General features: G+C 40.1%; 1 protein-coding gene and 1 long non-coding RNA gene across 2 annotated transcripts in view; one reads left to right on the top strand and one right to left on the bottom strand.

Annotated features, from left to right (window-relative positions):
- parp8 (poly(ADP-ribose) polymerase family member 8) overlaps positions 1-23773 on the top strand; it is a 152917-nt gene that overhangs the window by 29499 nt on the left and 99645 nt on the right. The gene's annotated exons all lie outside the window — the stretch shown is intronic.
- LOC116407944 lies at positions 12870-13516 on the bottom strand. Its single transcript, XR_004220629.1, has 2 exons — positions 13409-13516; positions 12870-13316 (listed from the first exon to the last, which is right to left on the bottom strand). It is a non-coding gene; the product is annotated as an uncharacterized LOC116407944 (long non-coding RNA).

The raw sequence follows: 23773 nt of genomic DNA, 5'->3' as shown, positions 1-23773 counted from the left end.
TTCATGCAGGAGTCTGATTTTGATTGAGGTGATTAACAGGCATTGCAAACCTAAACCTTATACTGTAAAGGTGGCCATACACCTACGGGTGGGCGATATCGGGAGAATCCAGGGCCAAACGATTGAATTATAACAACGGGTATAGGCAAAGTCGGGTATCGGCTCATTGATGCGGTCCCCGATCCGACTAGATTTTTTAACCTGCCCAACCGGTATCTGGCCTGCCTGTCGGTAGTGCCCATACACGGGCCGATTAGCTGCCGAATCTGTCTAAGGGGCCGATATCCGCAGCTAGAATCGGCCCGTGTATGGGCACCTTTAGTAAACGTCTGATCAAACTGATAATGTACTCCCTTGTATACTTTTGGGGGCCAGTCCATAGAAAGCATATTAATAATGTCCAGCTAAAGAGGTAAGAAGGATAGGAACAATTATGTTCAACAGAAAGACACCTTAAGTTGAGTTTCTTTCCCAAGGAGAAGAGGCTTTTACAAGGGGATGTAATTACTGTACAAACATTACAGAGTATTAAAGACAAGCAGTGTCACAAGATTCCACTATATATATATATATATATATATATATATATATATATATATATATATTGTATATATATATTGTATATATATGTATGAAACCAGTTATTAGATTGTGCCCAGCTACTATTATGGCATATGCATTTAGGAACATTTAAATATTTAACACACATTCTTTTAGTTTTTCTCCTTGGATATCTCAGATGCATCCTCTCACTTTTTGGTTCCTACTTCCTGGACAGAGACCTCACTCACAGGTTGCTCACCTTTTTCCAGAGGTGATGATTGCTTAATCCCAATACCTGTACAGGCTTTTCCAGCCTGAGTAAACACTGTCCCTGTATATATGCAGATATTGCACATATGTGGGCTTCCCCGTCTAAACTGACCCCACTCCAATCCATCATGAACAGTGCCGCCAGACTCATACACCTCTCCTTCCACCCCACAAGTGCATCCCATCTCTGCCAATCCTTGCACTGACTACCTGTCATGTACAGGACTCAATTTAAGACTCTTGTACTCACCTACAAAGCACTCACTGGTACCACACCACTCTATGTAACACAAATCACCATGTACACCCCCGGCGTAACCTTCGCTCTACACACAACATCCTTCTCTCCTCCTCACTCATCACCTCCTCTCACTCTCCCATCCAGGACTTCTCACGCGCTGCACCCATCCTCTGGAACGCTCTTCCCTGTCCCATTAGGCACTGCCAGACTCTCCAGGCTTTTAAACGGTCTCTTAAAACTCACCTTTCATTCAAGCCTATAACCTAAACCCTCAGAAATGTGATTACCCACTGAACACCCCTAATCTTCCCTCATACACTCACTAACCACTGGTTTTTACCTCTTAATCTGCCCCTACTGTCACTTTGCACATCAACATGAACTCTACCACCATGCTAGTTACCCTGACATTATGGTTCAGCCGTCCTCCCTTTTAGAATGTAAGCTCTTGCGAGCAGGGCCCTCTGCCTGTTGTCTCCAAACCTTATCCAAATGTAACTGTAAACCATTTTTTGTGAATTGTCTATATGTACATGTTAATGTTTTATCTTTTTTACCCCTTTATTCTGTAAAGCGCTGTGCGAACTGACAGCACTATATAAATAATAATAATAACATTGGAGCTGGAGTTTTCCAGATAAGGGGTCTTTCTTTAATTTGGATCACCATACGTGAAAGAGGAACTACTGTCACCCCAAAATTATTTTCTATTGTGCTGGTCCTTCAGTCTTGGAATTAACAATCACGGCAAGCAAAAAGGAGCTATTATGTGACCACTGTTATTAAGTCAAGCTTTTTATCATTCTAAAATCTTGTGTATGGCCAAAATGGGGGCCTGATGCCCCTGCTCAAGCACAGGCTATGCAATTATACACAGCGAGGAGGGAGGGTGAATAAGGGAAGTGCAGTGAAATCTAGGAAGTGCTGAATGGAAAGTGAAAGTAATATGTCAACTCAGATTTTTTAATACCTTTATAACAAGTACGGGTGTTAAAAAAAGAATGTTTGTTTCATGTTTAATTTGAAAAAGTCTTTAAATACACCAAATGGGATTGTTTAACTATATCTTAGTTGGGACCAAGTACAAAGCACTGTTTTGTTATTACAGAGAAAAGGGAATCATTTAACCATTAAATAAACCCAATAGGGCTGTTCTGCCCCCAATAAGGGGTAATTATATCTTAGTTGGGATCAAGTACAGGTACTGTTTTATTATTACAGAGAAAAGGGAATCATTTAACCATGAAATAAACCCAATAGGGCTGTTCTGCCCCAATAAGGGGTAATTATATCTTAGTTGGGATCAAGTACAGGTACTGTTGTATTATTACAGAGAAAAGGGAATCATTTAACCATTAAATAAACCCAATAGGACTGTTCTGCCCCAATAAGGGGTAATTATATCTTAGTTGGGATCAAGTACAGGTACTGTTTTATTATTACAGAGAAAAGGGAATCATTTAACCATGAAATAAACCCAATAGGACTGTTCTGCCCCAATAAGGGGTAATTATATCTTAGTTGGGACCAAGTACAGGTACTGTTTTATTATTACAGAGAAAAAGGCAATATATTTTAAAATGATGTCATTAAAATGGAGTCTGTGGGAAACTCTCTGGATAACAGGTTTCCGGATAATGGATCCCATACATGTATCACACAAAACATAGTTAATGCATTTTGTTGTGCCTCCCCTCTGTTAAACTTCTTTTAATACCTGCTGTTTTAATGATCTATTCTGCAGTAACATGATGTAGGTATCTGGACTACTTTATTGTTTGAGATCATTAGGCTGAAAATAAAAATAAAATCCACGTCTCTTGTGCTTTCTAACTTATCACATTTATCCTCATCGCACAATTGAGTTACTGCTCCTTGTCCTTATTTTCTTATAAATGGCAGCCTTAAGGTTTTCTCCAGTTATATTTGCTGGCTTGTTTTCCTTTGACCCACATACAGCTAGTTTAGATACAATCGAAATTTGTGAGGAGCACACAGAAAGTTATGGAGCTGTCAGGCAAATACCCCAAGGAGAAAGAAGAGTTCAAAATCAAAACCTCTGTTTTCTTTTAAAGAGAGAATTGTTCAGCATATTTACAGTCACGCTGCATTTTGTATGTTTTAGTCAATTCCGCCAGTTATTTAAAGGGCCAAACATTTGCACTCATTGACCTTTACACGCATAAACACCACTGCACTGGAATAAGAACAGGGATCTCATTGAGCATTGTTCCTACACATTGGGGCAGATTTATCAAAATGTGAGATTAAAACAAAAAAAATGTACCCACTTTCAATTGATTTGTATGGGATTTTTAGAGGTATATTTATCAATAGGTGGAAGGTCACCATTTGATCAATACGCTTCTAGAAATTCCACAGGAATAAATAGAAAGTGTGTGATTTTCTTTTTGTGGAGTTTGTGGATAAATCTGCCCCATAGTATCTAGTTAATAAATGAGGTCCAATGAAGTCCAACCCACATACAGCTAGCTAGCAGTTTAGGAAGCCAACAAAGTGTAGTTAACTCCCTCTTGTATAACCCAGTGAGATAAACTATTCTTAATAAAGGTGTAAAGTGATAGTTAAGTGGATGTACGGGATATGCCAGATACAATCCGCCAAACCAATAAATTGCACGTAACTGTTAATCTCTGGGAATGGTCCCTCGTATATTGTTAGGGAAAGGGTGTTGAAGAACTGTAATTCTTAGAAAGTACCAGTGGTTTTTCTTGGGAAATTCTTGCGTGCCAGTGGTTTTTTAAAACAAATAATACACAAATGATGCAGTACAGTGTTCAGCATGTACTCATGGATACAGATTCAAGCCAGTGCTTTACCCATCAGGGGTCAATAATGGAACAATGGATTTAGCCAACTCAGAAGTGTCCCCAGTGTCAGGCCCTACAAGTGGAACCTAGGTGAGCTACAGCAGTTACTTGTACCTAGGTCTGTACACTTCTGTCCCTATCCTAAGGGTGGTACACCCAGGACTCTAATTCTTCTAATCTCCATCGGTGGAGCTTCAGACTGCTCACTAGCTACCCTGTTCCTATCTCTCACACCTGGGTGAGCTATTATAAATCTATCCTCACACTTGCTTCACTTACTGGCAGGGGCGGGCCAAGCCGACCGGGCGCCCTAGGCAACCCGGTCGGCCAACTCCGCCCACCTCCCCGCCCCCGCGATTAGATCGGTCATTGCCTCCGCCGCTAATGACAAGCGGCGGAGGCAATGACAAAGTAGCACTAGGGGTAGGCAGGAGAGGCTCCTGCTTGACGCCCCTCAATTGTTACGCCCTAGGCAGCTGCCTCTTCTGCCTACCCCTAGTTCCGGCCCTGCTTACTGGCTTACTTCCACCAAGGCTCTAAACTTCATCCACCCTCCAGCACAGTTGGAATCCCAAGAGAGGAGCTGAGGACACAGGAGCTTCCCCTTAATATTCCACTATAATAGAACAGTTATTGAACTGCCAGGAAAATACTTTAACCCAGGATAAGGAAATAGCTTCCCCCCCAACTGTAAATTAAGACCCACTTAGCTGGCCAGAACCTCAGGGGATGGCCTAAATAAAGTTGTAACTACCTTGCGCCCCTACATCGGAAATACCTTAAAGTGGAAAATGACCTTCTGATATTGGATACTATAAGGGGGTTTTTGTCTCTTTTTTTAAAGTCTTGTCTGTGAATAATGGGAAAGTTGTCTTTTTATAGTTATGGGTTAGACCTGCCTTCAGCTTGAAATAGATCCTAGGCATTTAATGGTTGTATGAAATCCAAGCTGTACAGAATATTATTAGCAGGAAAACCATATTTGCTTCTGTATCACATTAATTAAATGGAATCATAAGAAGAACTCACCCCAACACCCCTTGTAGACACAGGCATAAATACATTAAAGCAAAAGCCTTTCCCCACAAAAGGCCTGTGTTCTGCATCCAGCGGGCAGCTTGCTCACTTTTCACACTGTATAATCTCTCTAAGAAGCAGCATGATTGGGTGTCTAAAGGGCCATTGCTCGGAGCTGAGTTTCTGCAATGTGCTTAGTGCTTTATTACGCACTTGGATCATTAATCATCAGCTGACAGCACTGAATTTAGGACGGAAGGCAAACCCTTGGTTATTTCTGTGCATGTAACAAATGCATTTAACTTGCTCATGCAGATCAGTGTTATTCTAAGGGGAGAGGTGTTAATTAGATATTTAAATATTCCTCTGTGGTTTCATTGGTCCACTGTGAAGTCAGCTCAGCCATTTGGTAAATAGAAACAGCCACGCTGCCTTGTAGCAGAGAATGGCACTGATCTGAATTTACACTTGCGGGTTATACAACAGTTGAAGTTTAAATTCAGAATTTTTGGCTTATGACGCACAGTTGGTTTAGTTTATCCTATGCAATCCTCCCTAGCTGTCACCTACTATAGTTATTGGGACCTCAAATAGGTTTTTAGGCATTTGTAATTGGTAATGGTCCACCTAGCCAAAGGAGCAGGTCTCTCATTAATATAAATGTATTAGTATGAGACTTTAATAGGGTTATGTAATAAAAGACACTAACATGGCAATAACCCATAGTAACCAATCAACAGGAAGCATTTACTGGTCACCTGCTTAAAAGCTTATTGGTTGCTATGGGTTACTGCTCCTGGGCAGACCTAGTTCCTTTTATTACATATGGGGGAAAAGGCTGTGGAGCGCAATAGCCAATCCAAGATTGACTGAATATGGGACATTCAACAATCTTTCTACAGGTATAGGATCCGTTATCCAGAATGCTCAGGACCAAGGGTGTTCTGGATAATAATAATCCATAATTTGGATCTCCATACCTTAAGTCTACTAAAAAATCAATAAAACATTAATTAAACCCAATAGGATTGTTGTTCACCCAATAAGGACTATTTATATCTTAGTTGGGATCAAAAGGTACTGTTTTATTATTACAGAGAAAAAGAAAATCAGTTTTAAAATTATTTGATTAAAATGGGAGACGGGCTTTCCGTAATTTGGAGTTTTCTGGATAACGGGTTTCCGGATAAGGGATCCCATACCTGTACAGTCATATCATCTATTGTTTCTTCATATGACACCACTGGTCTTTAGGGCAATTGTAGGCTGCAGACAGGGATCTCAAAAAGTCTTAGATGTTTTCAGGCATGTCTTTATACTATAAGGTAGGCTGGTATTGGCAGAAAGTAACTAATAATGACTAGTTTAATATCATTTTTAATGTAGTCTTACAAAATTCCTTGCGCCCTTGTCCTGTGTTTTTCAATATTTAATGACTTGTGACATAGAATCATCTTCATGCAATAAAATTCACATGAAATTTCCTCCTAGAGAATACAGAGCTCTGGGTAATAAAGATAACACAGCACGTATAATTCTTATTAAAGTTCATTGTAGCCATCACCAAAACAAATTGTGCCATTAGTCTTTTGGACTCTCTCTCACACATCTACCTCATTTAATCACATTACATCATTTTTCCTGTTAAAAGATATATTACAAAAAAATATATATACTGGTATGAGACCTGTAATCCAGAATACATGGGACCTGAGTTTTCTGACTTTCTGTAATTTGGATCTCTACACTTTGTCCCTATACTTTGTCCCTTATGGGAGGCCAAACAACCCTATTCGATTTATTTAATGTTTAAATGATCTTATAGTAAGCTAACTATGGAGATGCAAATTACGGAAAGAACCCTTAACCGGAAAACTCCAGGTTCTAAATAATAGGTCCCATACCTTTATATTAGGATAAGTATAATGGAAAGGCAAGTCATATAAATATGCTGAGCAAGTCACCAGTTCTTGACATCAGATGGCTGCATCCCAATGTGAGCAGAGAAGCATAATGCTAAATGAGAGCCGTTATGTTTGCATCAACGATCTCAGGAAAGAGCTTTTAGTAGCATACCATAGTGCCACCCTAGTTTTGCTATTCATATACACATCTGAGATGTACTCTAATACAAACAAATACCTGCAGTTCAACTCAGCCAATATCAATTTATGTACAGCGAACCACTTTCCCATTTTTATATTATCAGACTTCTTCCCGTATGTAAGTGGTACTAAATACAATAGTCATATCTGTGCTCAGGCAGTAAAGAAGTATTTGCTCAGCTTTCCTTTTATGTCATATGAAGCTATGATGCTGCACTTCTTATGCATCTATAGGATTAAAGCCATCTAGACCATAACATTCGAGTCATCATGTCACCCAACTAAAATGTATGTGTATGGAAGGCATAGGTTCCACTCCCAACATTAACTAGTAGGAGACAATTGGAGATGTTAGAAACCATCTCTATATTCCCTAATCATCCTGGTACTTACAGTATATACACCTCCTCTACGGTGCTATTAGAATCAGCACTTTTTGCTACTGAGTCTCTTATAATTCTGGGAGCCAAGACTACAAATCTTTTAATGAAATGTAATGCCCTCATTTACATCCTGTATGATAGAATGGACCATTTAATCCATCTGTCACCATTGCTCTGCCCAAATACCTATGCTCCCAGCTTGTACATATTTATTAAATCCATATATTACCTGGGACACAAGGTTTCTGGAGTGAGGAACATACATTGATAATTACACTAATTGAATTGTTTTACATATTTATTAAGGGCTAGGATCAAGTTCCGTAGAGCTAAGGGTAGCAAAACTGTGGCCATAAGAGGCCTATACACAAAGCACTTGTAGCTGCTAGCCTTTGCACAGAGCACCAAGTGCAGTTCTGCCAGGAGCAAGGGGGCCCTGTCCATAACCTTTGCCATAAGCAGACATTAAGCAAGGGCATGCCCAATTCTCCCATATGGAGTACTGGCATATGCAGTACTTCATACTTTTAGATTTATATCTCAGGCTGTAGCATTGGGGCAGCAATGGGGATTGTAGGGAACACTGGGAATCATTTACAACATTGGGGGGGCTGGCAAAAATGATAAGGGGCACAAGAGTGCTTGTCTTAGTGGTCATTTACTAGCACTTGCACCCCTAGGAGTGCTTTCTGCATGGAGTGCCAGATCAAAAAGCCTCGGAATGATGTGGAAAATGCTAAAAATGGCAGATTGCTCCCTTTTTTGCACTTTGTACACTGCCTGGGACATTGTAAATGAGCCCTGTTTTTCTTTGTGCCTTTTTATGCTTTTTGTCTGCTTGCTTTCACCTCATTTATTGGTAAATAAAGCTTGATGAAGCCTGATTTAAGCATCAACATATGGGAAAGGCTACAGATTGTTTGATGAGCTCTTTACTCATATAAGGGTAGCAGATAAAGAACTGCAAAACAGAATAGTTTCACTTGTTAATTTAATCTAGAAAAAGATACAGCAGCTTGTTGCCACCGTGATCCATTAGGAACCAACCTTGAAGACCATCTATTTGAAATGTATTTCAAATGAGTATTTATATTCTCATGATAAATAGTTTTCCTTTAGGTCGTTATGGAGACTTAATTCTATAAGCTGCATGGAACATGCTCGTATATCTGCCAGATTTTAATTTGTAATCAAGAAACAATTAAGAAAAAAAAGCCAAACCTTCAAGTGGACATTAGAGATAAGTGGGAGCTGCCGGTGATTCATTTTGCAGAAATATTTGTTTTACTTTATTAAAAATATTGAGTTTAGGCTTTGCTAAATAACTTTTTTTTGCCATTGTTCCATTTACTGCTACAAGGAATACTTAGGGCTTTCTCATTCTTGTTATACTATATAGACTATTTAAAGTTAATTTAAGGTTAAAATGCTTTATAGAGAATATATAAGTACCCCTTTCACATAATATGACTCTCCTTTTCTTACTTTGCCACTGATTTTCAATCCTACCCAGTATTCCCCTCTACCTGCCTCTCATTACTCTATAATGGAAAATGATGCAAAGACAAAAAAAGTATTCAAATCTTATACTGAAGTATGTATGTATAACTTTATAGAGCCACTTATGTACGCAGCGCTGTACAGTAGAATAGATTAATATAAACAGGGGTATTAAAATAGATAAGTATTACAATAAGCACAAATAAATACAGGATACAGTTGCAATAAGTTAAGAGTCAAAGACACAAGAGGATGGAGGTCCCTGCCCCGTAGAGCTTACAATCTATATGGGAGGGTAACTTACAGACACAAATAGGAAAATATAAGTGCTGTCGGTCACAGTGGGTGACATTACAATATAAGTGCTAGTTCCCTGGTGAGGTGCTGGGCAAGGGCTCCAAAAGGTAGTCTTGTAGTTTGGTTTTAAAAAGACTGAGGGAGGATTGTATTCTGTCTTTTTTAATGTGTTGAAAAACACCACAGAAATGTGTTTAGTGGCATTGTCTCCCATTGTTTCACCATCAATCCTAAACCATTGATATATACAGTTTGAAAACAAGTAGCATTGATTCCCTTTGTGGGGGAGCGCAGAGGTAGGGCATGATGGGTTGGTTGTGCCGCATGAATGACGTTGGCTATAATAATTCCCCTAGGCTGATGGGCACGGAGCAAGTTAGTCGCCTGCAATAGATCTCTGCTGCCCCGGGCGAATAACCTATCCGAAATAGGAACCTAATTAGTGAAGAAGGCTTCATAGCATTTATGTGTATATTACTCTATACCTGAGCTATAATTCTACTTTCTTGGAGTTCCGGAGTGCCTGCCTACTTCACTAATTCGGTTCCTATTGGGCTCCCCTATGCTGAGGGTCTGGGGCATGAACACCTGGACCAACTTTGTACAGTGGGTAAGCTTTTTCTACTCTAAATGGTTAAAGCTATGTATCTCTTGAAGATTTATAACCTCTCCGAAATGCCTGCAGAAGGAAACTTCATGTGACCTCTAAAAGCTGAAGAAATGTGTAGGGCTTTCCACCAGCGACTCCTATTGTTTCTGATGGAAAGACTAATTTGCTCCATGGGCCATCATCCTTATAACCTATTTATTTAAATCTTCATCTTTATCCTTAATTATTCCAATCTGAGATAAAAATAATGTAAACCTTCAAGGGCTCATTTACCATGGTGTCTTTCTTGTGCCCTGAACTCTTTACACTCCTTGAGTGGAGCTCAGAATGCTGCGCCTCACTTCTCATTCCTGTGTATAGGCCCTAAGGGGAGCAATTTTTGACCTTGTAGTGTTCAAGCAGAGTGACTAGGAAATGAGCCCTGTAATGTTTAATTCAGCAGCATCTTTTCTTTTCTGTTTATCTGTTTATGAACATCCCATAGTAAGCATTTCCTATAGCAGTGGCTTGTATCTTAGCTGAAGTTATTTCTAACCCCAGAACTGCTCTTCTTCTGTCAGCCTTACACTCCTAGCGTGTACTATAACAGGAGCTTACCTACCATCTCTATAGCTCCTTCACAGGGACCTGCTCCCCAACATCACCACTGTCAATGCTCCCTTGAGACCTTTCCTTTACTGGGGCTTAAATCTCCGGCTCCCCGACACCATCCAGCCTGTTCCACAAGTGGAGCCAAAGAGGAGAAGCAACCTGCTCCCACTATATCAAATTATTACAGGAAGTGGTCACCAACCACCCTGGACAATACCCCCCCCCCCCCCAGGTATCCAGATAACAGGCACTAGGACTTTCTAATAGACAATGGAGGGAAACCCTAATAAGGGGATTTCCAAGCCAGAAGGGGATTTAACCTATGGGTTGCTACTGATTATGGGTTCTTGTGCTGTGTCACTGAATATTCATATCAAAGAAAGAAGACAAGACTGAATACTCAGCAAGTAAAGCCACTTTCCTATTTTCTACAGAATGCATTTTACTTCATCATTTATTTAAAAACATATAAGCCAAATAATAACAGTTTCTGGTCCATTGTTTTGCAATCTCAGCAGAACATGCACCTGATGCCGTGCCTCATTACTTGAATACCAAGAGCTGCACAGTCATTCTTGGACCTACATAATAGTTTATGTTCTGTAAGTGCTGGTCTGCTTGTAACTAATCTCTGTGGCCATGTATCATTTCAATTACTTTTAATAACAGGTAAAAACGTCAGCTTGTGACTCCATTTTGACATGAGATGTAACAAGCTTTGAATTTTAAATGAGGAAAAGCTACGGGGAGCTCCTGAATTAAGTGTAACAGCAGGAAAACTGTATTTTGGTGGCTCCAAACATGGGTTATTGCTCTGTGGACTGGGTAATCGCAGTTGTAGATTTTGAGCTTGGAAAATGAATATTTTCAAATCTTTGCTATGCAACCAGCAATCCAGTGGTATGATAACCGTAGGGAGTATTGTTTTATAGGGAGAGATAGTGCCTATAGTAGCAGTGGGATAATAGCCTCTGGGAAGGGACTGTGGCTGTGGGATAGCAGGTATAGTAGGGAGAGATGGTACCTATAGTAGCAGTGGGGGATAATAGCCTCTGGGAAGGGACTGTGGCTGTGGGATAGCAGGTATAGTAGGGAGAGATGGTGCCTATAGTAGCAGTGGGGGATAATAGCCTCTGGGAAGGGACTGTGGCTGTGGGATAGCAGGTATAGTAGGGAGAGATGGTGCCTATAGTAGCAGTGGGATAATAGCCTCTGGGAAGGGACTGTGGCTGTGGGATAGCAGGTATAGTAGGGAGAGATGGTGCCTATAGTAGCAGTGGGGGGATAATAGCCTCTGGGAAGGGACTGGGGCTGTGGGATAGCAGGTATAGTAGGGAGAGATGGTGCCTATAGTAGCAGTGGGGGGGATAATAGCCTCTGGGAAGGGGCTGTGGCTGTGGGATAGCAGGTATAGTACGGAGAGATGGTGCCTATAGTAGCAGTGGGATAATAGCCTCTGGGAAGGGACTGGGGCTGTGGGATAGCAGGTATAGTAGGGAGAGATGGTGCCTATAGTAGCAGTGGTGGGATAAAAGCCTCTGGGAAGGGACTGTGGCTGTGGGATAGCAGGTATAGTAGGGAGAGATGGTGCCTATAGTAGCAGTGGGGATAATAGCCTCTGGGAAGGGACTGGGGCTGTGGGATAGCAGGTATAGTAGGGAGAGATGGTGCCTATAGTAGCAGTGGGGGGATAATAGCCTCTGGGAAGGGACTGGGGCTGTGGGATAGCAGGTATAGTAGGGAGAGATGGTGCCTATAGTAGCAGTGGGGGGATAATACCCTCTGGGAAGGGACTGGGGCTGTGGGATAGCAGGTATAGTAGGGAGAGATGGTGCCTATAGTAGCAGTGGGGGGATAATAGCCTCTGGGAAGGGACTGGGGCTGTGGGATAGCAGGTATAGTAGGGAGAGATGGTGCCTATAGTAGCAGTGGGGGGATAATAGCCTCTGGGAAGGGACTGGGGCTGTGGGATAGCAGGTATAGTAGGGAGAGATGGTGCCTATAGTAGCAGTGGGGGATAATAGCCTCTGGGAAGGGACTGTGGCTGTGGGATAGCAGGTATAGTAGGGAGAGATATGCTGTATAGCAGATATACAGTAGTAGGTAACCTTCAGCCTCTTCCCTGGTTCCAAATATTAACAGTTGGTCTTGACTGACCCTCTGAGACCATATGCAGTCTTTCAGTTTACTTTTACGAACCCTATCTTGATCATGTGTTCGACAGACCTCTTTGTATGACATAAAAACTTTATTGTAATTTAGCCAAAACAATACACTAAAAAGATTACCAACCATCAGATATTAAAATGAATGTGCTGCTGTTACAACTTGCCAAATACTGACTGTTGTTATCTCTTTTCTTCAGTAAGGATGAGTGACCTTGAACAAAAAAATCTTAACAATAGCACTTCCTTACCCAGCACCTCAACTTTAGTTTGGGGATCCTTTTACATAAAAATGAAGGAATTTCACGTATACATCTTTCAGATAAAATCTCTTTAATGTTAGCTATATTTTTCCTTTGATTTTTAACACATTTAGTCTCATGTGCAGTATAATTACACTCTCAGTGTTTGCCCCTGAATGCTGGGCTGCAAAACCCCGCCACCTTTCCCTGTAATTCTCATAGCGAGTCCAAATCTTCAGTTCTTTAAATCTTTTTGTCTTTAAGTCTTGTTTTTGTCTTTTTCATCGTTCCTTGGAAAATTTCTCGTGCCTTCAGAACGCCCTGGGATGTCTCATGTCACCCTTTCGATTCTCTCGTGTACTTTATACATATTAAAGACTTTTAGTTATTTCTGATATGATTTATTGCACAGCCCTTGTTTCATTTAAGTAGTTCTCAGAAGTTGGTCTAAATTATTGATGTGCTTCTAGAGATGTGGCTTTCAAAACTGCCGTGCACAGCAGAATAGGGAATCAAGCTTCCTATACAAAAGAATAATTGCATGTTATCATTGGGAGAATTCAGAATGGGCCTTCGACTAAGCCCCATGGCAATTTTATGGGTTAATTCTTACATTTATTGCTTCAGCTAGATGAGCAAGCTGAGATATGGAGTTTAGCGGTCAGAAAGTCTGATGAAGGATTGTGAAACAATGGAGTCGTTTGTGATGGTGCCTGTGGGGACACAAGATAGACGCAACTAGGTAACTCACAGGGGCACCTTACTAAGATCTGATTTTTTTCTGGGCTTAAAACACGATATGGTAGAAATTTACAGTAACCACGATAATTTCTGAAGTTCTAAAATGTCTCAAAAATGCTTTTATCATTCGTACGAATTGTGTTCCAAAAGTCACAATATTTTCATGCCGAAAAGTGTGTTAATCCATGAAAACCTTTCTGGCTTTGATGCTTTCCATGTCTGGCTTGGGAAGCCTTCCATAGGACTCAATGGTACTCGACAGATCAAAGCTGGCGAAAAGATAGTCCCAAGGAAAGTGTAACCAAAGCGTTAGCGAATACCAAAATATTTGTATTCTTTGTGCAAAGTACGATTTTTCCGTGGAAATTTAATGAAAACCACGAAAAAACTTGTGGAATTTTGACAAACTTTTCGCATTCATTCCAAAATGTTCTATAAGTTAGAAAAATTACGAAATTATCTCAAAATGTTTAGTAAATGGGCCCCACAGTGTGACACCTTGGGCTACTTTCCATGCTACTATTCACAGGCCCATCCTGCCGTCATATCAGAGAAGATGAACATTGTGCTTTCCCTTCTTGTGGGGGGAAGGGGGATTTTGCCTCATGACTCTATGGAAATATATTTATTACAGTGACCTCCAGTTGGGTTGGCCATAGAGCTGCAGCTCTTGTCTGCTCCCAAATTGTGCATTCCACCTCTATACTTTTGCCACTTTCATTTCAATAGGGCGGAGATTTATTCACATAATAGGAATGAGTATCTGTAATGGAAAGAAGCCCATTCTGACTGTACAGTAAGAAAAGCATTTGTGGACAGCCATAGTGCTCATGTAATGTGCATGTAACCTCAGTGATTATACAGTCGGCCCTATGTATGATATTTTGAAAACCTTCTGACAGTTTTTGTCTGTCTCTGCTTCAGCTTACTTCCCACTTTCACCTGCTAATTCCTCTTGTTTTGCAACTTGAAATGCTTTTGCTTCTAAATTTGAACTTTTGAAGATTCTGTTACTTCCTTTATGGAACGCGGTCATTGTATTCATTTTCACTTTTCTGTTATTTTTCTGAAAGGAATCTAAACGAAGAGTCAGGCATGTGAACTGGTAAATCGGGATATTCCTGTGCTTCACAGCTGCAGTTCATTTGCTTTCAAATAGGTGATCAGAAAATGCTACCCTCTGATCGATTGCTACGGGTTACTATTAGGGTTGCCACCTCTGCCAGCTTTTTTCACCTGGGCCAGGCAGTGATGTCACAAGGCGGAGAAGTGGTGGGGCAGTGACATCACCGGATGGGGCTATGACACGGCCATCTCAACCCGGCCAATCTCAATGAGTCCTGCCGGGTTTTCCTAATGAATTCAGGAATGAAATTAAAGACTTTAATAAAATTGAAAAATGCCTTACGCATTTCGCACTGGTGTGTATTCATAGGCAAGAAAACAGTTCACATATAACAGGGCTCATTTACATCCGCAAGCACAGTGGGCAAATGTGCTTTTCCCTCCGGTCGTCCCTTTGCATACTTAATGATGCCGGGGAAAAAAACATGGCCGTTACACTCGAAATTGCTCACTATATCTTAATGTCTCATTTAAGTGACTAAAATGGAGGCTGCATCATTGGTAGGCATTTAAATTGTCTAAAATGGCAATACAGGTGTCCATTTCCTCTTTTTGTGTTTCCAGAATGCAGATCAGTAATATACTAAAATTGTAATCATTGTTTTATTACTGGGGATTTTGGATCTTTTTCTAAATCAGTGTTATTTACGTCAAAGCACTGCCAAAAATCTTTCCCCCGTGTGTTATAAAAGGCACTAAGTTTGCCTAGGAGCAGTAACCATAGCAACCAATAAAATATTTGCTTTTAAACTGGTGATCAGTAAATGCTTCCTGGTGATTGGTTGCTAAAGGTTACTGCTCCTGGGCAAACTTAGTGCCTTTTATTACATAACTCCACTTGTGTCGAAATGTTAAATTGCTTATGGGACGGTTCACATTTAAGTTGACGTTAAGTATGTTAAAGAATGTCCTAGCAACTTGCAGTTGGTCTTCATTATCTATTTTTTTATCTTTATAGTTTTTGAATGATTTGCCTTCCTCTTCTACATCTTTCCAACTTCTAAATGGGGTCACTGACACTGGCAGCCAAAAAAAGCTTTTGCTCTGTGAGCTTACAATTGTATTATTATTATTATTATTATTATTATTATTACTTTGCATTCCTTATCTTTTCTATTCATATTCCTGTCTTATTCAACCCCCTGCCTGGTTGCTAAGATTACCAAGGCCTAGCAACCACCAAACCAGAGCTGCCGAACAAAAAGTGAAATAACTGAAAAACCACAAAAACCACAAAAATTAAAAAATTCAAAACAATTGCAAATTGTCTCAGAATATAAATGTGTATGTCATACTAAAAAATGTAAAGGCCAAACAGTGCAACAAGGTAGGAGGTTCAGATGATGATGGTAAAATGGTATCACTTATATGTGATATCTGCTATCCCATTGCTATCCTATGCGGGATATTTTCTTAACAAAGCAGCATAACCCAGAGCCCGGTAAATCCATTCTAGAGTAGCAGAACATTAAGCGAAACATTTCTAAAACAGCGTAATGTGACGGCTCCCTTCCGCGCAAGGCGGCTGCCATGCTTGACTGTGCAGGTATCATTTGAACTGAGCCCAGAGATTTCTCCTGTCACGGAGAAGCAGCTTTATATATTTTTGAATAAATTGGTTCCTGAGCATTCAGGCACTGCTTAAGCCGGGCAATATATTATATTCCAGATGGGTAAAATTAGAATGGCAAGCTTCAATTCAGACTTACAGAATAAAAAAAAAGGAGCTTATTTGGATTTGAGGAGTATGAAGCGGAATGCGTGCAGATTGATAATAAACTATAACTGGATATCGCACCTGTATTTTGCTTGTGGATAATAGCACAGATGGGTTTTGCCGAGGTAATAGACTTTCCATGTATTAAAATAAAGGAAAGAAAAGCTGTTCCTGATTCCTTTAACATGGAAATGCTCCGGAATGAATCTGCAAGGTTAATTGAACAGAAAGTAACTGCGAATGGTTGGAATTGATTAAGAAAATGTGCTATGTTAATGGACTCAAGTCAAAACACTAAAGGCAAATCAAACTCTAGGCAACACTCCTATATTTGTAACAATGATGATATACAATATGCTTCTCTAAGGGCTGTGACACCAGAGGAGATTAGTCGCCGACTAACAAATCTCCCTTGACGCGGGCGACTAATTTCCCCGAAATGTCATCTCACTGGCTAGAATGTAAATCGCCGGTGGGATGGCATACGCGGTGCCGCGATTTGCCGAAGTTGCCTTGATAGGAAACTTTGGTGACTTAGGCAAATCGCGCCACCACATATGCCATCCCACCGGCGATTTACATTCTAGCTTGTGGGATGGCATTTCAAGGAGATTTGTCGCATGGCGACTAATCTCCCCGTGTGTCACAGGCCTAACAGAGGGATGGTCCATACAGTACCAGGATATAAACCTTATTGGATACGGACTGCATAACAAAATGTGCACCTATAGACACAGATGCTCAGTAAAGGCCCATTAGCAAGAAGAATGGATGTATTCCTATAGAAATACTCTCCTCCAAGCAGTATTTTATATTTCTGTATTATCTGTATTTCTCAGTATTTGCAGCACTGTAGATTGTTTTGCAGTTCGGTAACAGTACAAACAGGGGGGAATAATAAAAAATTAATTCACACTGACAAACACAATAACAGCACAAGGCAAGCTATATCCACGTTTTCAACATGAATTCATTTAGCTGGGCTTATGTAACCAACGCAGGTGCATTGACACTATATGAACTGCTAAAAGTAAATATATTTATATTTACACAGTCACACCTCATTTTACAGACTGAAATGAAACCATGATAGTCGGTCCCTGACTCATAAGAACCATTCCTCAACCACCTGTAGGCACTGAGACTTGTTTATCAACACTGGGCAAATTCAGCCATGGACTATTAACCCATAGCAGCCAACCAAATTGTTGCATTCATTATTCCACATGCAGTTGGCTGAAAAAGCCAGTCACTGATTGGTTGCTAAGGGTTATGGCCAATTTGCCCAGCTTTGATAAATGGGCCCCACAATGTTATGCAACCCTGACTTCACTTTTTTCCATTTGAAGTGATGAATTATGGGACTTTAAACCCATCTGCTTCACACAAAATGTGTGCAGTACCCCCCACAGAAAGCAAAGAGACATCAAGTCCCAAATCCATCATTTCACAGCAGATCAATGTTAGGGAGGGATTACATGACTCTGTGAGCCTAAGGGGGGGTGGTTGGGAAATGAGAGAGAGATTGTCATTGTTACTCTCAATCTGTGGAATCAGGTTTGCTTGTGTAAAAAATACATTTATATTTACTTTTGGAAGATAATGTTTAGTCATTTGTTGTTTTCTGAAGCTGTTTGGCTAAATGCAAACTGTAGTCAGAGTATTAGAATTAGGCAAAGCTGTAAGAATGTTTCCGGCATACAATACAAAAAATAAAATATGTGTGAAATGAACCGCTATATGAAGCAAAGTTCTCACATTACAAAGATCCCAGCTGCTTTCCACTTTTTTCTTTTAGAAACCAAGGGAGATATTTATCATACTGTATAAATAGTGGAATGAAACATTACTGGTGATATTGCTCATAGCAGCCAATCAGATGCTTTGCTTTTGTTTTCTAACCGTTCTAATCTAATTGCTGATTGGTTGCTGCTTCACTCCACTTTTTGCACAGCATGATAAATATACCCCTAAGTGTGTCTCATCCTTTACTGGTGCCCACGCAACACAACAAGATGGCAGCACAATTCAATATGTTGATGTAAAGGACCACACAACACAGTGTTAAAGTGAGAAGGGACTTGTCATGAATGAAATCCTTTGCAGTACAACACTAGCTGTGTTGTATTCTCCTCTAGATAAATACCCTGAGACGTTCCTACATTGAGCTTTGTTTAGGCAGAATGATACCAAAGCAGCTTCCTTAGCACTGTACATCGTTCAGAATGAACATTTCTGCTTGTGCTTCCTGTTCGAGTAGCTGTGATGGGGACTGCAGACCCGTTGTGGCTTATGTGGTTCTAAATTTTGTTGTTTTTGTAAGAAGAGACTAACTATTACAGAAAGCTTACTAATACAGCAAGTTGACTCTAGGATAGAACTGTCATTTATTAGTTTTGTTTTGTATTTTGCACGTTAGTAAATATTTTCATACATATTACACTACTTGGTGTTATCAATACCAGGCCAAGAACTAAGGGTTGGCAGAAGAGGCACGTCATGCCTGGGGAGCACTGGGTATGTACATCCTTTGCCTGTTTACCCCTGGCCCTTCTGTACCTCCCGAAGCAGTCGGCTGTGGGACCAAGAGAGCCATCCCACTTCATGGCCTGTTTGCACTCAGCACTATGACACTAATACCAGTCAGTCATGTCATCGCCTTCTCTGCATGGGGGATTGCCTTGGCCAACAGTGGTATTTGGTCTGGCACTGACCAACACATTAGGAACCATTGCAGTGGAGGTGTCAATTCTGTTGTCTCTGGCACAAATTAAGTCTGTGCTTAATTCTTTAAGGACAATTATGCTAAGTGTACTGATGCTAAACTCAGTCAACCCTCCTCCTTTAAAGGAACAGTAACACCACAAAATGAAAATGGATTAAAGAAATTAACCTATAATATACTGCTGCCCTGAACTGGTAAAAGTTGTGTGTTTGCTTCAGAAACACTACTAGAGTTTATATAAAAACCCTGGTGTGTAGCCATGGGGGCAGCCATTCAAAAGGAGAAAAGGCACAGGTTATATAGCAGCTAACAGATAAACCCTGTAGAATACAATGTGCCTTTTCTCCTTTTTTCCCCATGGCTACACATTAGTTTATTTATATAAACTATAGTAGTGTTCCTGGAGCAAACACACCAGTTTTACCAGTGCAGGTTAACAGTAAATTATATTTTAATTACTTTAAAACATTTTCATTTTTTGGTGTTACTGTTCCTTTAAGCTGGTGGTATCTCCACGGTTCCCCTGCGTTTCTGCATTTGCATGTAATTCAGCCAAACAGCACTCGGTGCCCAAATGTGCCAATGTGAGGAGAGCTTGGATACAAGTAACTCCTAATAAATGGCGTCAATTCATGCAACGACTGCTATTTAGCTCTCCTACAACTGTGGCTGTGGTAATAAATGACTCCTCCAATCTCTCCTTTATATACATGAATTAAATCAACACATTAACAAACAGGTAAATATATTCCAGTTCTGCACATAGTAGACACTTCCATTTAGCCTCCTCTGTTCTGAATTCAAATTTGATGCAGAGACAATATCATTTTGTCTGGTTCTTCTCATCAACCATCAAAAAGAACCTGTTTCTGCTAAACCACAAAGTGTTGCATTTGGAGGAAGCCCAGCCAACCACATGCAAAGTAGGATGTTTGTGCAGATGTTACAACGTCTCTTCACTGTGCTGAGCACTATAAGCTCTTCTTTGCTCTAATAAATTCACATAGAGATATGGAGCTTTTAATGGAAATACGCTGGTCCAGCTCACCGGTTTGGTCGTGATCCAGTCCGGATTTTGCCAACTCATTTTCTCAAGCACACCAACCCCCTTAGACATCTTATATCTAAACATATAAAAACAGACAAAAAGGGGTGGATTAAAACATATTTTCAGCATGTAAGCGGAGTAATAACGTTCCTCGGATATGAAATGAATGATGCTAAAGGTATCCATTTTACAGATGTAGCGACACACGTCCTGCGTTCTCCTGGTACCCGCCAAAGCGTGAGCTCTGCCTTCCTTAGCTTGTTTTCTGACTGCAAATGAGTGCAAACAGGTCCCCTGGCTTTTTGTGTGTCTCACTAAGTTATGAAGAATAACACTTGCTACATCTGTCTGCTGAATAATTAATAGCTGCTGCTTTTTGCTGGGAACACTGAATAGATACTCAGCAGCTGCTTCTGCCTCTGTAACAGGGTCAGTTATGGACATCTCCCAGAACGATATTATTTGCCCAAACCAAATAACTCATGCTTAAAGGCCTTAGTAGAAGCTATTGCCTTTACATTTCACTCTTTCAGTTCCAAAAGTATTTAAAGGTTAAAAAAAACAACTCCTTTTTTGACATAAGCTCATTTAGTAGGGTTTATTAAGAAAGGTGTATATAGACTTATAAATGTATAAGATTGAAAGGAATCCATGATAGTCTTGTCTGTGCTCACTAGGACCAGTTTCCCACCCCCCTTAGGCACATAGAGTGAGGTAATATCTCCCCTACCTTGTTTCATTATGCAGTACAGGTATTGGACCTCTTATCCTGAAACCCATTATCCAGAAAGTTTCGAATTATGGAAAGGTCATCTCCCGTATTTTAATCAAATAATTCACAGTTTTAAAAATTATTTCATTTTTCTCTGTAATAATAAAACAGTACCTGTACTTGATCCCAACTAAGATATAATTACCCCTTATTGGGGCAGAACAGCCCTATTGGGTTTATTTAATGGTTAAATGATTCCCTTTTCTCTGTAATAATAAAACAGTACCTGTACTTGATCCCAACTAAGATATAATTACCCCTTATTGGGGGCAGAACAGCCCTATTGGGTTTATTTAATGGTTAAATGATTCCCTTTTCTCTGTAATAATAAAACAGTACCTGTACTTGATCCCAACTAAGATATAATTACCCCTTATTGGGGGCAGAACAGCCCTATTGGGTTTATTTCATGGTTAAATGATTCCCTTTTCTCTGTAATAATAAAACAGTACCTGTACTTGATCCCAACTAAGATATATATAAACCCTATTGGGTTTATTTACTGTTTAAATATTTTTTTTTAACAGACTTAAGGTTTCCGAATTACGGAAAGACCCCTTATCCTGAAAACCCCAGGTCCTGAGCATTCTGGATAACGGGTCCTATACCTGTAATAGATTCTGATACTTAAAGTCCCTGTACTTTCCAGAGAATATGCGCAGGGCCAAATATGGGAAGCAATGGGATTTCAAATCCCAGAATCCACCACTTTACAACAGAACAAGGTAAAGGCATAGCAATAGGTGAATTACACCTGAATTACACTGTGAGTCTAAGGGGGACGGATTCAATGATAGAAACAGAATAAGGTCCAACACTTATTTACAAACTATCCCATGGTGCATCACTCTAAATGCCTGAAACTAGCATCAATATTGCCACAAAATTGCAAAGATGGAGACTCATACATGAAAAAGGTGTGCGGTGGTGTTTAATCTATTTATAACAGCCATAGATTGCAATACACAACCATTAAAGAGGAACTTCACCCAAACAAAACTTATTTTTGTAAAGCAAACATAATGTTCAATTAACATTCAATTAAAAAATATGCAGCCTTTTCATAATTTTTAATGTAATATGGTTTGGAACAGTTCCTTAAGCTCCGCCCCCTGTTCCCCTGCTGATCTGGCTGACTACTTTGAGACTCAAATAAAATGTAACAGTGTCGCCTGTCCTCAGCCTGCATCCTCCCAATCCCACAATCCCTTGCACACATGATGTCAATAAGGAAAGGAACATCCCAGTGCAATGCATTGCGGGTTATGCAGTTCCTGCATGCTGTCTGTAAGCCGTGGAGAAGTTGTTACAATTTGTAACATCAAAGTTTTAGTCCCTCCACCCCTGCCAGTATTTCAAATGATGCAGAAAGAGAAGAGCTGTTCGGTAGCTGGATTTCAGCATATAAAAATGGTATTTATTCATACTTTTTAATGGAACAGAGTATAGGAACAGGATAGGTATAGTAGGAATTTCTGTGTTGTGTGGGGCTGATTTGGTTCAGAAGCCAGAGTTCCCCTCTAATGTTTCAATGTACAAGCCACTCTTTATCATACTGATCATTAGTTTACCAGAAATTAAATTATTTGTGCATAAAAAATAGAATGACCACATTTCACTGTGGGTTGCACCTCACCATTATGTATATACAGTACATTCTTCAGGTAGATATTTCCCAATCCTGTTTCTATGTATCTATTAAACATTAGCCATGGGGCAGTTGGCCCACACTAGGCTTATGCAAGCTATTTTTGACAGACAATCATTATAAATGTATAAATGCTTATTTACATTTGTCTGCATCTATGAGTATAAACAGGCCCCTGATCTGACATGAAACTGATATGGACTGAGCAGTTAGGGAGTGGTGTTAGTTCTGTTTGATTCATGAATGATTTCTTAGACTGATATATCCACTTAGAAAGGAAAGCATCTGAACCAGATCCAGGAGTCAATGCTTGTCAGAGGACCTAAAGCCATCTGGCTTATGAAAAATAATGTAGCACAGCTCCTCAACTGGATTAATATGAGGGGGCCTTAATTCAAAATTTACTTCAGTGCAATCAGCAGTGGCAATCTACAGGGCAGTCAGAAGGTGGCGCTGTTCTGTTGCAGTCTGTAGCATTAGGTCAGTGACCCCCAACTAGTGGCTCGTGAGCAACATGTTGCTCCCCAACCCCTTGGATGTTGCTCTCAGTGCCCCCAAACCAGGGAGTTATTTTTGAATTCCTGACTTGGGGGCAAGTTTTGGTTGAATAAAAACAAGATTTACTACCAAATAAAGCCCCCTGTAAGCTGATAGGGTGCATAGAGGCCCCTAATAGCCAATCTTAGCCCTTATTTGGCACCTCCATGAACTTTTATGGTGCTTGTGTTGCTCTCCAAGTCTTTTTACATTTGACTGTGGCTCACGAGTAAGAAAGCTTGGAGATCCCTGCATTAGGTCAACCCAGGTGCCTCTGTAAAAACAAATCAATAAAATAAAAAATATTCTTCAGATCCAAGAACTCTTGAGCGAATCCTCTCCCCTAAATGGTTCACTCTGCATCACCCTCTCTAAAATAAGCAAATATGAGATTTAAGGTTTGTGATGTAATAGTATTTTTGGTTAGAGTCATACTATTATTGAAGGTTATTATTGATAGCTATATTATTGAAAACTATGTATAAATATATACACTCGCTTTATTTATCAGTAGGTCCTTTCAGCAGACACAAGGGCATCCATTCTAATTAGACGAAAGAAGGTTCCATTTTAATATTGGGAAAGGGTTTGTTACTATGAGGTTTTGGAATTCTTTCCTGGAACCAGTCGTGCTGGCTGATACATTAGATAGCTTTAAGAAGGGG

The sequence above is a fragment of the Xenopus tropicalis genome, chromosome 1, assembly GCF_000004195.4.
Source record: "Xenopus tropicalis strain Nigerian chromosome 1, UCB_Xtro_10.0, whole genome shotgun sequence".
NCBI lineage: Eukaryota > Metazoa > Chordata > Amphibia > Anura > Pipidae > Xenopus > Xenopus tropicalis.
This window is presented reverse-complemented; position numbering and strand designations above follow the sequence as displayed.